At 45.0% G+C, this 15,069-nt stretch overlaps 1 long non-coding RNA gene across 2 annotated transcripts in view; it reads right to left on the reverse strand.

Annotated features, from left to right (window-relative positions):
* Positions 1-11,322, reverse strand: part of LOC126538928 (uncharacterized) — a 45,213-nt gene extending 33,891 nt beyond the window's left edge. Inside the window, exons 1-2 of one of the 2 annotated variants that reach the window (XR_008614117.2) lie at positions 11,196-11,322; positions 10,127-10,220 (exon numbers count right to left, since the gene is read on the reverse strand). This is a non-coding gene — a long non-coding RNA (uncharacterized lncRNA). Of the gene's footprint in view, positions 1-10,126; positions 10,225-11,195 lie in introns of both variants that reach the window. The other variant, XR_007601190.3, reaches the window with a different exon arrangement.
* Between the last annotated feature and the right edge of the window lie 3,747 nt (positions 11,323-15,069).

Genomic DNA, 15,069 nt, shown 5'->3' on the forward strand with positions numbered 1-15,069 from the left:
TCGTTGCACCGCCATCATTCAAGCTTTGGCATTCCACACTCATGACGCCGTCGTTGTCGTGCCATCGTCACCGCACAGTCGCCATGCATGCATTGTGACACCACTATAGTGACGCCGTCATGGTCGTTCAATGGTTGCCATTCGTGCTTCGAGATCTGACTCTATTAATAGCGTCGTCAGTGCCCTATCTACTGCCACCAAGCGATTCATCTTGTCTACTGACTTGGGCCAATAGGTAATTGTTCGGGGTCGTGATAACATCATGGTCGTTCCATCGTCGTCACTTGCGCTTTGTCCTCGAACTCTCGTCATGCCGTAGACATCACGCCTTCGTCTTCAAACTGTCGTTTTATCATGGTCATCACGTTAGTAACGTCATCCAATTTTCAACATGTCTTCATCGTTATACCGCCTTCGTCATTCCACTATGTTTATTGTTCCTTTTCATGCTGATATTATTGCGCTGTCGTCCCTCATTATTCATTGTGCTACCCTTGTCAAGTGGTCGTAGTCAAACACACGCTCTCTAGCTTCCACTGTGATACCGTCATCATAATGCCGTTGTGATCGTGCCTTATCGTCACTCCTGCTTACTCGTCCGACTCTCCTCATGCTGTCAACCTCATGGCATCGTCGTCACAGACGTTTCGCGATACAGTCATCGCCACGCCATTGTCCTCATAGACGCATGTTTATCCAATTTGTCCAAGTGTCATTGTCATGCCTTTGTCGTCACTGCATCGTTGTCATGCTTTCATTGTCATGTCGTTGCCGGGCTACCGTCGCCGGCGTTGCATCGCCATTGTTGTAACTTCGGCATCCGATTCTCCGCATGTCGTCATCGTCTACTGTTGTCGCCATGCGAGCGTCGTCACCCTGCCGTTTATCTACTGTCATCACATCACTATCGTCATCTAATTGCCGTCATTGTTGTCATACGGCCGTCGTCGATCCATAAATAGCACTCCTTGTTTGTGATTTTATCGTAATCATTCTGTCGTCATTGAATCGTGATTATGCGGTCCTTGTCATGCCGGCATCGTGATTGCGTTGCCGTCCCGAAGACGTTCTTATGCAACCGTCATCAAATCGTCGCTGTCACGGCGTAGTGGTCGTGCCATCGTCGTCATTCCTATTTCTGCATCTGTTTGTCATCAAACCGTGGTGGCCATCTCATCGCCCGCATGTGGTCGTCGCCACATTGTCGTCGTTATAACATCCTCGCAATCTTATTGTTCTGACGCCATCGTAGTTATACACCTCTGTCTGTCCGTGAATATCATTCCATCTTTGTGATTTCATCATCATTGTGTTGGTGTTATACAGTCGTCCTTATACCTTTATAGTCGCGGGCGACCTTGGCAAGCAAGTGCCATAGCGAAGTGGGACAATGTCAGATTAACCCATACGGCATAAAACCAAAACGAAAGTCTTAGGATTACCACTAGCCGTGCTAAATAAAATTGGCGTCACGAATATGGTCAGGCGCTACATTGCTCGATTGCTATTCGCATTACTATGAACAGTCATCGTGAGATGACTTCTGCCATAGTTTATTACTATTAAGAATAATAATTCGCCGCTTCCTTTCCCCTGTTCCTTCGAATTTATGCGCTCTTGTAGCTTCTGTCTTACCGAGTGGATATATGACAAATTCCCACTACAAACTGCAACACTGCCCACTGCCAGCTATAGTATGCAAGGATTTATTATCTACCCAACTTTTTCGCTCAGTGAAATTGAACCCGCGACTTTATGCCCAGTAGAAGAACGCCATACCAACTAAGCCACCGCGCCGTATAGTTGGTATCAGCATATATGACATCGTATGGCCCATGCATCACCCTAGGTTACTGATTGCACAACCTCCGGTACTGACTCATGCAGACATGGTCCCCACGCATCTGCCATGAATAATGAAGCATCTATGAATTTATCCAGATGCCCCTAAAAATTGCGCTTTGCACCTGGCTAGTCACCTTGCCTCTATCATCTCGTTCTTGTCCACATATCGTGGTCATTTAGCTACCGTTTTCGTCGTACTTTCATCAATTCATTGCATTCGCCTTCCTTGCCTTACCGTCCTTGAAGAAGTTCTGGCGCAGCAGACAAGGGCGTCTCAAAAGATGACTCGTGTTCTGTATATTTGTGGCAATATCACCAAAACATGGCGTGAGCACTAAGCTTGTTGCTCTTGGATGGTTGGTGAATAACGTGCGTTTGTATAAGTGTGTAGCAACAGCGTCCAACAATGGAAAACGCCCCCATACATTTCAATATGATGGTAAACACGGTGGCCGTTTTGCCAGCATTGCTTTGCGCGATGACCCCTGCAAGAAGTTTTAATACCTTGCTGTGCGTATTAACTCGAGTGGCTTCTTGGAAGATTGTCTAGAAAAACATAATTCTGGACCTTCGTGATACTGTATAACAACCTAATAAATAGCTCAAGGGCAGTCAAGCCGGTTATTAAATTTATGCTCATAATTTACTAAGAAAAAAAAGGAGAGAAAAGCAAAGGCAGGCATGTCCGCCAAATTGCACTTACTTTGCTACCATACACTGGGGAAACAATTACTTACATAAAGTCATTGCAAATTATTACCTTCAATTCCTCCTCAGCTTAGTGAAAAAATATTGAAATGGCTGTGCGCGTGCCGTGCACGTGTTGCTCAATTTCAGGTTTGACAGAACAAGGTATACTGGGGGTTAAGAATTATTCTTTATGGTTTTCCTAAAACTAGGCACTGGTAGGCATGGGAAGACCACCTGTGCAAATAAGTTATGTTGTCAGGGAGACACAAAGTGAGATGATAATTATTGGTGTCAGCTGCGCAATTAATTAAACTGAATAACTTTTGTTGACTTCAGTAAGTGGGTATCTTTTAGTGAAAAGCTAGAGGCCGTCGTGTTTCTACACACTATCAGTTGAAATAATTCTTCTAACGTATCTGTGCTCCGAGATTTCCGATTAGAAATTTTCATGGTCGTTCACATGTTATGCATGCAAGAGAGTGATGATCGGCACAAAGCTCCTCCCTGATGCGACGCAGCTGTTGCATGCGGCGTTTAGTCAGACAACAGGGCGGACGCATAGGCAAATAGTAGAACTCTTTCCATCTAGCTAGAAACTGTCAAAGCAAAATTCTGATGGCCCCCAGGCAAACACCAGGGATCCAGTGACGCAGAACGAAGCTTGGGTGATACATTGGGAACGTGGCCAGGTAGCCCTCGCACGGCAGAGATCTCGACGCCGGACACCAGTTCCGGTGGTGCTCTCGGTGCAAAATCTTCATTTTTCCCCCGTCGAACAGCACGTTCCTGGTCGCGATCAGGAGAAGGCGGCAACATCGCATCCGGAAGGTCGCCTTGGTCCAGTAGGAGGCAGAAATCACGAGCCTGATGCCCGACGGCTTCCTTTCTTTGCCAGCAGCACTGGCGCTCTTTGTCATTTACATTGTCTTTCTTTTTTTTCTGTTTGACTTCTTAGCGCTCGTAGCATTGATACCAGTGTGGCATATAGGGCAGAAAATGGGAGCGTAACAAAGAAGCTCCAGATCACGTTAAAGGCCATGCAAAAAGCGAAGTAACTAAAAAAAATTTCCTGATGATTGCGATACTCCTTAACGCGAAATTTGAACGCAACCCCAGGCGTGGCTTCATTTCTCTGTATATTGGCTGGCGCGGACAATCTACCTAGAACGACACGTTCAAGACGGAGCAAAGTGAGGAGCGACTGGCTGGCTAATTGGGAGATTACCAGAGGCACCGTGTGGACGACGCGTGGGTGATATTCACAACAGTCGCCGCAGACAGACCAAAGCTCATGTATCGCTTTCGTAAGCAGACGACACGCGCTACTCTAGCGCCATCCCATAGCCATCGTTGCCCGAGCGCCTCTCTTCAATTGCCCAGACACGCTTTCGCCAAACCTTCATCCTCGACTGTCCTCCTGGCGTTATCTTCGCTATCGCCTTCGTTCATTTCCCGCTGCGCTCCGCATTCCCTTTCATTTTTGCTGGGCTCGTTCTATATATATATATATATATATATATATATATATATATATATATATATATATATATATATATATATATATATATATATATATATACAGAAGGATGAGAAGCTCTACTGCGTAGTTATCTTTGGTTTATCTTCCCAACAGTTTTCCCCTGTCGACTGAACTGTTCCAGTGGCTACTGTAAATTCTCGTGATGCAGTCTTTTCATATCTCAAGGTTGAGAAAGAGAAGAAATAAGAAGCACGATAATGAAAGGCAAAGAAAGCGGAAAAAAGTAGAACGATTAAGAAAAAAGAAAATTTGTGAGACAGCTGGGAGCTAAAGATATTACTCGCTGGTAACAGGGTTATTTACCACACATCTACCGAGTCAACCCGCTCAACATTGGGAGTGCTCAGGTCTTCGACACGTTCCTCAAGACGAGTGTTATGGAAAATCGAAGTGAGAGATGTAAGAAAAGCAATTCGTTACGGGTGCTTCAACGCGATAGACGAACACGCAAGCCATTTTGTGGTGTGATTAAACAAATGCTTTGAGCAATCAGCAGAATGTGTTAAAAATATTAAACAAAAATTTCAAAAGGAGTGAGGCTATGTTTAGTGTCTGGAACCTATGCAAGCTGAAAGAGAGGTTTCCCATGTGTTAATATATGCCGTATGTAATTGTTCTAAATTTGTAGACAAAGTACGAATCTTTTTGTCCCTGTTCACGTGAAGAGCGGAAGCCTGACTCGAGAAGGGTGACAAGGATTTTGTCAAATCAATGCTCTGGCAGACTGAGACGCTTTTAAATGGAAGGTATGGTAGCCCGCGGGTGTGAGCTCTCTGGTTATTTCGACGGAGTCTGAACACGGCTCCAGTCATACCTATATGCTGTCGTTCTCAGACACGACATTGAAGCATATCGACCACATTACCATTGATGATTGTCGCGGCTTAGGGTTTCCTAAAATTTGGTTGTAGAATCAGAGGAAGTAGGATTAGGAAGGCAGACTGAAGTCACATGCTTGCAGACCGTGGAACGTTGTTTACCATTTGGTTTGCAGCCTGTTTCATGTTTTCAACCGTGAATGTTCTAGCTCTAACAAGCACATCTCTTACTTTCCTTACACGGCGATGGACAACTTGGCGTGGCTTTGTGAAAACTGAAAATGGTACTCTGTTGAATAATATTGGAATGTTTGGATATGATGCTCATGAGGTGCGTTAGTGTAGATGAGTTAGTGAGAACAAGGTTTGTTTATTATTTAGTATAATGTGGCTTTCAGACCAACAAGATTTCATTTATGCCTATGGCTTGTGCTCGGCTTATAGCATCAACAATAGTTTCCGGATAGCCCTTCGCCACCAGGGGCATTTTGACTTCCTTTGCGTGAATTTCGAAGTGTGTCCCGCCAGCGGACATGCGGCGGTATCGGTGGGCTTGTGAATACGGGATTTCTATCTTACAATGTCGCGTATGGCTACTTCCAATATTGGTTGCGCTCTGTTGGCTTCTTACATAACGCATGAATATTCAATCAGCTTTATTTGTACACACGCATCAATGAAGTTTACAGCTTATTTAGAATAACTGTGTGTGAAAGAGATTGATGGATGAGCCGAATTAAAATATGCTGCCAATCTGAGGAGGCTTTCTTCGCCGTAGTGCCCACAAATATTATGTCGTCTAATAACCGTTTGTAGATGAGCGGCGTGAGAGACTTGGCCACAAGAAAGTGTTCTTCTAGCAACGCCATAAAAATATTCGCATAAATATATGAGCGATCTTTGTGCGCATTGCCGTGCCGCGTTTCTGGAGAAAGTGTTTATTGTAATATACGAATTTATTGCAACCTAATACTGACCACACTAAAGTTGACAGCATGTCCTCGTCCAAGCATGCATGCGTGTTTGCCTTGATGTAAGCCTTGGCTGTCAGATGAATGCTATCTACTTGTGGTACATTTCGCGGGATTGAATCCCGGCCACGGCGTCCGGGTTTCGGTGGGACGAAATGCGAAAACACCTGTGTACTTAGATTTAGGTACACGTTAAGGAACCCCAGGTGGTCGAAATTTCCGGAGTCCTTCACAACGGCGTGCCTCATAATCAGAAAGTGGTTTTGGCACGTAAAATCCCATAATTTAATTTCTTTACTTGTGGTACATTTCTGTAAAGGGGTACTACGTCCTTTTTAACTAGGAAGCTTTCGCTGGAGATCTCGAGTCCAGTTATTAGGTGAAGAAGTAGATTCGTATGGTGAAGGTCATAGGGAATGAACGTAACTACATATTTTATGGTGAAATACATCATCATCATCATCAGCCTGGTTATGCCCACTGCAGGGCAAAGGCCTCTCCCATACTTCTCCAACTACCCCGGTCATGTACTAATTGTGGCCATGGTGTCCCTGCAAACTTCTTAATCTCATCCGCCCACCTAATTTTCTGCAGCCCTCTGCTACGCTTCTCTTCCCTTGGATTCCATTCCGTAACTCTTAATGACCATCGGTTATCTTCCATCCTCATTACGTGTCCTGCCTGAGCCCATTTCTTTTTCTTGATTTCAACTAAGATATCATAAACTCGCGTTTGTTCCCTCACTCAATCTGCTCTTTTCTTATCCCTTAACGTTACAGCTATCATTCCTCTTTCTATAGGTCGTTGCGTCATCCTCAATTTAAATAGAACCCTTTTCGTAAGCCTCCAGGTTTCTGCCCCGTACGTGAGTACTGGTAAGGCACAGCTGTTTAAACTTTTCTTTTGAGGGATAATGGCAACCTGCTGTTCATGATCTGGGAATGCCTGCCAAACGCACCCCAGCCCATTCTTATTCTTCTGTATATTCCAGTCTCATGATCCGGATCCGCAGTCACTACCTGTCCTAAGTATATGTATTCCCTTACCAGTTCCAGTGCCTCACTACCTATTGTAAACTGCTGTTCCCTTCCGAGACTGTTGAACATTACTTTAGTCTTCTGCAGATTAATTTTTCGACCCACCCTTCGGCTTTGCCTCTCCAGCTCAGTGAGCATGCATTGCAGTTGGTCCCCTGAGTTACTAAGCAAGGCAATATCATCAGCGAATCGCAAGTTACTAAGGTATTCTCCATTAACTCTTATCCCCAATTCTTCCCAATCCAGGTCTCTGAATACCTCCTGTAAATAAGCTGTGAATAGCATCGGAGAGATCGTATCTCCCTGCCTGACGCCTTTCTTTATTGGGATTTTGTTGCTTTCTTTATGTAGGACTACGGTGGCTGTGGAGCCGCTATAGATATCTTTCAGTATATTTACATACGGCTCGTCTACACCCTGATTACGCAATGCCTCCACGACTGCTGAGGTTTCGACTGAATCAAACGCTTTCTCGTAATCAATGAAAGCTATATATAAAGGTTGGTTATATTCCGCACATTTTTCTATCACCTGATTGATAGTGTGAATATAGTCTATTGTTGAGTAGCCTTTACGGAATCCTGCCTGGTCCTTTGGTTGACGGAAGTCTAAGGCGTTCCTGATTCAATTTGCAATTACCTTAGTAAATACTTTGTAGGCAGCGGACAGTAAACTGAACGGTCTATAATTTTTCAAGTTTTTGGCGTCCTCTTTCTTATTGATTAGGATTATGTTAGCGTTTTTCCAAGATTCCGGTACGCTCGAAGTCATGAGGCATTGCGTATACAGGGTAGCCAGTTTCTCTAGAACAATTTGCCCACCATCCGTCAACAAATCTGCTGTTACCTGATCCTCCCCAGCTGCCTTCCCCCTTTGCATAGCTCCCAAGGCTTCCTTTACTTCTTCCGTTGTTACCTGTGAGATTTCGAATTCCTCTAGACTATTCTCTCTGCCATTATCGTCGTGGGTGCCACTGGTACTCTATAAATCTCTATAGAACTCCTCAGCCACTTGAGCTATCTCATCCATATTAGCAATGATATTGCCGACTTTGTCTCTTAACGCATACATCTGATTCTTGCCAATTCCTAGTTTCTTCTTCACTGCTTTTAGGCTTCCTCCATTCCTGAGAGCATGTTCAATTCTATCCATATTATACTTCCTTATGTCAGCTGTCTTACGCTTGTTGATCAGTGGTCAGTTGCTTCGCAGCAGCTGGGGACTGAGGGCCGCGGTTTGATTGTTGTGTTCATATAGAAGGTTGTGGCCAAGTACTCAACCAGGGTGGCCAATCCTGCTCTGGTGAGGGAGTGCGTTACCGGTTCTGGTTACCGGGATCAGGCCACACTCCAGGCCTGTTTATGCAATTTTATCAACACGCGGATTTTTTTTTAATCCGTAGGAAAATCGCGCGGCACTGGAATTCGAACCACGGACCTCTTGCACGCGAGGCGGGTGTTCTACCTCTACGCCACCGCTGCACCCAAGGCACTTCATATACAAGGCACTTCAAATTATTTCGGTTACTAATCCATTGTTTGAGACAATGGAGGGAGCGGACTGGTTAGATTTGTGAATTCTATGAAGCAAAAAAAAACTACCCGAGGCTGGCTGAATCGGCTGCATTGCTGTAAGCACATCGCTAGATATTTTTTCTTCGTTATCTAGTAAATTTATTTCGCGGACCATTTATGATTCAGTTTTGTGGTGTCGTCTAAGAGTTCCATGTAAAAGTCCTTATTTTCTAATTGCCAGTATCCTTCTTTCAGGTAGTCGACCTCTGAACGACTGCTCAGCGACTGCGATGGCTTGAGCTCTTCATATGACGATTTGTGTAGAAAGGGTTTTAATTTTGAGCATGCTGTCGTGATATCATTCTAGAAGGAGTATATACAGATTTTCAAGTACTTGTCTCTCAGATGAGTTGGCGACAAAGTTTTTTTTATCTACCGGGGAAGGGTCTTCGGCTGGGTTTTACGTGAAAATATTCTCCCTGCCGAAGACTTCTGGCGAGCATACTATATCATTAAATTCATTAAGTTTGTCATTTGGTGGACAGACTGTAAGGCATTTAGATAGAAGACTAATTTAGGAAACAGATAACGAGGAAGAAAAAAAGATGACTGCCATTCATATATTTAGTGTGAGCGCAACACCTGCCTAATTTTCAACTCCATCATCTCCACATATTATCATTCATTGTACACTTCTTCATCTGTATATATCATCACCACCAGCACAGCTTGCTTCTCGTGGTAGTAGCACGCCTTTGGCTGGAATAAAGCGGTTCCTTACAAGTGGTGTATACATTGACACATGTACAGGTGCCGACAAAAGGGATATACTCCACGCAGTCCACGCAGCGGGAGCCGGAGCAACGGCAAACTGCATCGCAACGCCATCTACAAGCAGCATCTGGGATTATGTCTGCCGATAATAAAGGTCACCCATTGGCTGTCTCGATCCCAGATGCCGCCTGTAGATGGCGTCGCGATGCACTGTGCCGCTGGTATACTCCAAAACTGGTATACTCCAGTATACCAGTTTTGTCGGCGCCTGTACATGTTCATCTTTATCGGGTGACCCCGTTTCACCGGCCTAACAAATGTTATCGCACAGCACAGGACGCGCCTGCATGTAAAGAAAGCTTCGGAATGCTATCGATGGTTCCATACGCTGTCTGTGACTGAGCATTGTGTAGTCTGATTGCATGTGTGCGCGACGCAAATAATGAAGAACTTTGTAGAAGGCATGCAGGTCCCAGCGATTACTCTGGACCCGCTAACATGAGGGCCCTTAAATGTGTTAGAGATTGCCGCCGCCTTAAATAGCACAAGCGTAAACGCAAGCTGTTTATAGGAAGCCCGTCATTCAAAGTATAGCGTTTTATTGCTGGTACGAAGGAATAATAGTGAGCAGTTGGCACATTGCATAATTAATACACGTGCCCTTGTTATCTCCGCTCGACAACGTGGCATATTAACAGCAAACCAATCCGGTTACCAATCCTGACTACGTGACATTCATTCTAAGAGCAGCACTAGCAATGGCAATAAAAATTTTCACATCAATGCAGTGTGCAGCAAATAGGTAGCTTTACTAGGGAGCTATTAGAAGCATTTAACTACAGAAGTCAGTAACTAGATAGGTTACTACATGTGATCTTGCTTATACAGTTTATTTTCAAAGAAATTTCGTGAACTTTGATAAATAAGGGCAACTTACGTGTGAAGATATTTGCGCCGTAGACGGCAACAAAATGAGAAGCTATTATGATCCATATGTTCACCATAGCCTGTTGCGTACTTGGCTAGTAGAACTTCCTTTCGAAAATATGAAATTGCGAAGCAGAAAATAACGGTTGACTCAATCTTAAGACATGAATGAAAAGTCCTACAGAACAGCTAAATAAATTGGATACAGACTGTATTCTGCTAAATAATACTTGCACAGGAAGACTGAAAGATAATTTATACCAAGCTTTACCGTCATAGATGTTTGTCAACCTTAGTGCCTAAGCAAGAAAGACGCAACTCATGACATAGTTGTGATATATAATACGCAAAGTTGGGTACACTCTACTAAAATTATTTCAGAAGCTAAAGACGAACTGCCTCTCAATAAGTCTGACACCCAAACGCCTTCGCATGACACATAGTGGCTAAATTATTAATGGGTAGATAGAAAGTGCGACAAAAAATGTGCGATTTTTTTTTTTGTGGCTGTGTAGCTCAGTTTGCTATAATATTATGTGTAGCATCTAAGGGCGACGCACGTAAATACTTGTTTGTTCTGTATTCAGAATAGATCGAACAACTCTATGATCCTTCTTTCCTAAGGCAAACAGCGTGTTTTAACATTTATCTCTTGATACTGTTCACTGCAGTAGCGCTCCATGTCGTAATAGCAGTGACTCAGTTCACTAGGGAATGTGATGTTCTTGAGCACTCGGTGGTTTGCCCGGACTCAAAGTCGGCACTAGTCCGTCTTTGTCACGGTCATGGCGGCAGAATATTAAGTGAAATAGTTTTAATAGCTGAATGTGGGCATGGAGGAGCATCTTGCGAAAAATTATTTCCGGGGGTGCCCAGCTACATTGGATACTGCCGCAGCCGGCTGGGCACACAGAATGCAAGAAGGACAAAAGGTATGTTATGCGTCTTAACCATGACATACCAAACATCGTGGAGACACTGATGTATCGTCTTTAACAACGTCATTCCACGATGGTGAAAGTGTGCTGATTCTATGTGCAGTGAACGCGAAATGAAATAAAAGTTTTCTCATAACTTACCCGATACAGAAGAAAACTTCCATCCTTGAATTCAGCCTTCAACAAACCCGCCCCACATATTATAGGGCACGTTAAAGCATGCTCGTGAGCTAGCGATGAACCTGACGATAGACCTGCTATCACCTCCCTTTTAGCCGGCTTCAGGGCCAGCTGAGGCAGAAATCTCGTGTCAAGTTTAAACAATGGGGATTTGTTCACTGTTTTGAGGAACGATTCTTTGACCATCGTCTTGTCTACACATTGGAAGCAGGGCATTGGGGACTTGCTGAATATATTTTTTTTTCTGCAAGCTTTCTTCAAAATATTGGAAGTCTGTATAAGCGTTGAACAATTCTTTCTCTTGCCAGTTTTACCAGTATTACTATATTTGTTTAAGTTTGATGTCCCGCAATCCTTCATCAGTTTATTTTCTTTTTATTTTACCCCAGTTTATTCAACAATTTATCAAAAATACTATTAAGCGAACGGGCATTACCCCATACATAGGTAAGCAAGAGCATCAGGAATCACGTGCTTGCAGCCTCCCCATCTCGAGACAACACCTAACAGATGCCTGTGCATTATTGCCTGCGTTTAAAGAGAAACTAATAGACCTGATATGCTGGTACCCTAAAGAATTACTATCATTGAAAACTTGAAAACCGTCACAAGCCCTTGGTGGCATAAAATTTTATTTTACAGGCCAAAGGGGCGGGGGGGGGGGGGCTTTGAAGTTCAAAGGGACACAAATACTGCACATCTAACACAAAAACAAAGGAGAGATAACGTCTGTGACCGAAAATGACATATAAGCAATAAATAAATTGAAAATTCAAAAGAAAAATATCTGGAAGCATGAAAACAACTATATTTTTAACTGAGACTACATCGGAACCTTTTAAATTCAAAGTTTTTATTATTTTTCCTAAAGAAACATATTCCTAAATAAACGTCTAAACTAGTGCAAAGAACTGCGGTTCCTACACCAACGCGATGCGATTAATATACAGAAAAAATAATGTCGTCAGGCCCGAAATTCCTTCAATAATTAAATGATAACCATTATTGCACGGGATGGCTTGGCTGACTTTCATTTGACTAGTCCTCGTACACTAAAAATGTGAAGACACAATGAAATATATAAATGCGAAGATACAACTTGATAACTGGCACTAAAAAGTGTCATTTGCAACAAAATTCACTGCACGTATGCAGAAAACCTCGCCACAACATATTCATACGTACGTAAAAATCTCTCATAAATCTACGTATCTAAGGAAAAGTCAAATAATGTAATCCGTCAAACAAAGCAAATAAGCATGCAGCGCAATCACAGATTACATAATCCTAAGGCCTCCCCCCCCCCCCTTCCCCCACTTCCCCTGACGTATTGCACACGGCAGAAGGCGGCCTGCTTCCTCCCCCGTTTTTCCGTTGCGCATACAAGACTGAGCCACTATCGCCGGCTCGGACGTGCCAGCCCCCCACTAGGCTTTCACTTGCACATACAGCATTTGGCGCGCGGTCCCGATGTTATCGCCCTTGAACTTTATATGGAGCATGAGGGCGACGTCGACTGGAGGAACGCGACTGCAGGAATAAGAGTATCTGGCAACTGTAGCGTCCCGAGGCTCATGACTGCGCAAAAGTAGAAGTAACAAAATCGAACTTTCGCCATGCGACAATTCGCTGCGCCGCGACCATTTGCTCTTTTCTTTTGTGGGGTGGGAGCATCCAAAAGAAGAAAGAAACTAGAAGGAAAGCATGTTGGCTGCAATAGAATGCCTACTTTGGGCAGCTAATGTGGCTACCGAAGGAAAATCGAAGAAAACGTCAGACGCTTGCCCCCAGAGAACCATACGCATAGTGCTAGGTATCTTGCACCGGCGAGACAAGACTTTCCGGAGTGGTTGTGCCCATGCTAACGCGTTGCCATTCGTTGAGTCCCCACAGTGATGGTGGCGAGCGACCGTTGTTTTTTTTTTTTTCTCGTCAGCTAGCCGGAAAGCGTCTACAACTCTGCCTACCGGTGCATGGGTGCTGGCGCGAAATCTAGCCCGAGTTCGAAATGTGTCCCCTAAATGTCTTCGAGTGGGAAAAATACATTCTAGAGAAAATTCAGAATGATTTCCGGCGCCGAGGGCTGTTTTGGTCGGCGGTGCATGACAACAGGAAAGAAATTCGGGGGCGGGTGCCCTGAAGCTCCGCAAGCCCCCCTCCCCCCTGGCTATGCCCTTACAAGTAATAGATGCCTTGACAGGTTGAGAACGGAGAGTCGACTGGCATTCGTCAAAAGCAACAGGTGGTTTTGCTGAGTGGCAGTTCTGGCGCCCGATTTGGGCAGCCACCTCGGTTCCAAGAAAGAGCCGAGGGAAATGACCCCCACGACGAGTCAAGGTGAAGTGACGTACGGCCGCTACAAGCACTGCCCCCATGAATGCAGGAGGCTTAGGTGTGAATGGCGGAAGAAATGAACAGTTAATGTTGAAGATAGGCTCGTTTCATGTAGTCGCATGACACTTCCTCTTCTTGCCGCGAACGTCAATCTTCAAGGTTCTTCCTAAATCGCAACCGCACGTAAGGGGCCTTCATAGGAAGGAGTCAATGCTGGCTTGATAGAGTCGCGCTGCAGAAATAAGTGCTTACTTGTGTTCATTGCCGGGAAATTAAACAGTGGCTGCCCGCGGGCGATACGTCGGGGTGTAGACCGAAGCTGGTCGTGGCAGGAATGTGGGATACTAAGTGATCCGCGGCCGCTGGTGAAGTGCCTTGCTGGGTGCAGAAAAAAGTGGCCTAGAACGCGGATTGCTGACCCATAAAGAATCTCGGCTGCGCTGATCTCGAGGCCATCCTTGATTGTTATTCGCAGCCGGAGTAGTACTAGAAGTAGCCTTTCCACTGTCTGTCGAGCGTGGCGTTCAATTACGCATTCAGTTGTCGGTGGAGACGGTCGACGATGTTATCGCTCTCTGCGTGGCAAGGCGTGGTGTTATGAAGGCGCGTGCCGAGCAGTCTCAAGAAAGCAGAAAAAAAACTATCTTTGGAATTGTTGGCCTTTGTCAGTAGTTATGCGCAAAGGACAAGCCTACCGCAACAACCACGTAGCAAGAAATGCTTCCGCAACGGGTTCGGCCATGATGTCTCGCAGAAGCTTCACCTCACGCCACCTTGAGTACCGGTCGACACACGTGAGTAAGTACCTGAAACCTTGGAAGGGGGGAAGAGACCTCACTAAGTGGAAATGCACGTAATGGAAACGATTGCACTGCTGAACAAATGTGCCGGGTCACTTTCACGGCTTTACAGACTTTGCAGCTTCTTAACCAGCTTTGACCATCTTTATGGATCCCTGGTCAGACGAAGCGCTCTGTGATAACTCTCTGTGTCCCTCTGCTGCTGGGATGGCTTAGCCCGTGCCGTGAATGAAACAGTGGCTGCCGAAACTGATAGGGCACGAAAGGGCGAGGAGTTTCCTGGCGCTGTGTCGCACATGAAGAATGTTGTTGTGTAGGGAAGCGGCACCGCCACAACATGGAGTGACCAGCATTTTTCTCGCAATTGGCACAGATCCGGGTCGTCTTGGTCATCGGACGCTAGAGCTTGGGAATTCGCAGGGCCAGCCGGCACAGTGCCAATCCCGGCAGTGCGTCTGCTGCCTGATTTTCGCTTCCAGAGATATGGCGGATGTTTGTAGAAAATTCGGAGATAAAAGAACGTTGCCCAAGCTCACATATTCGATACGAGGAAGTGTTTTTCTTGAAAACGAAGGTTAATGGCGTGTTGTGGTCAGAGTGTGAAAGCCACAGCCTTAAAGGGTAAAACAAGTGCTTGAAAGCGCGATATATGGCTGTCTTTACCCTGCCGAAGGTGCTGTAGCGAGCCTACGTATATAGGT

The sequence above is a fragment of the Dermacentor andersoni genome, chromosome 8 (assembly GCF_023375885.2).
Source record: "Dermacentor andersoni chromosome 8, qqDerAnde1_hic_scaffold, whole genome shotgun sequence".
Classification (NCBI taxonomy): Eukaryota; Metazoa; Arthropoda; class Arachnida; order Ixodida; family Ixodidae; genus Dermacentor; species Dermacentor andersoni.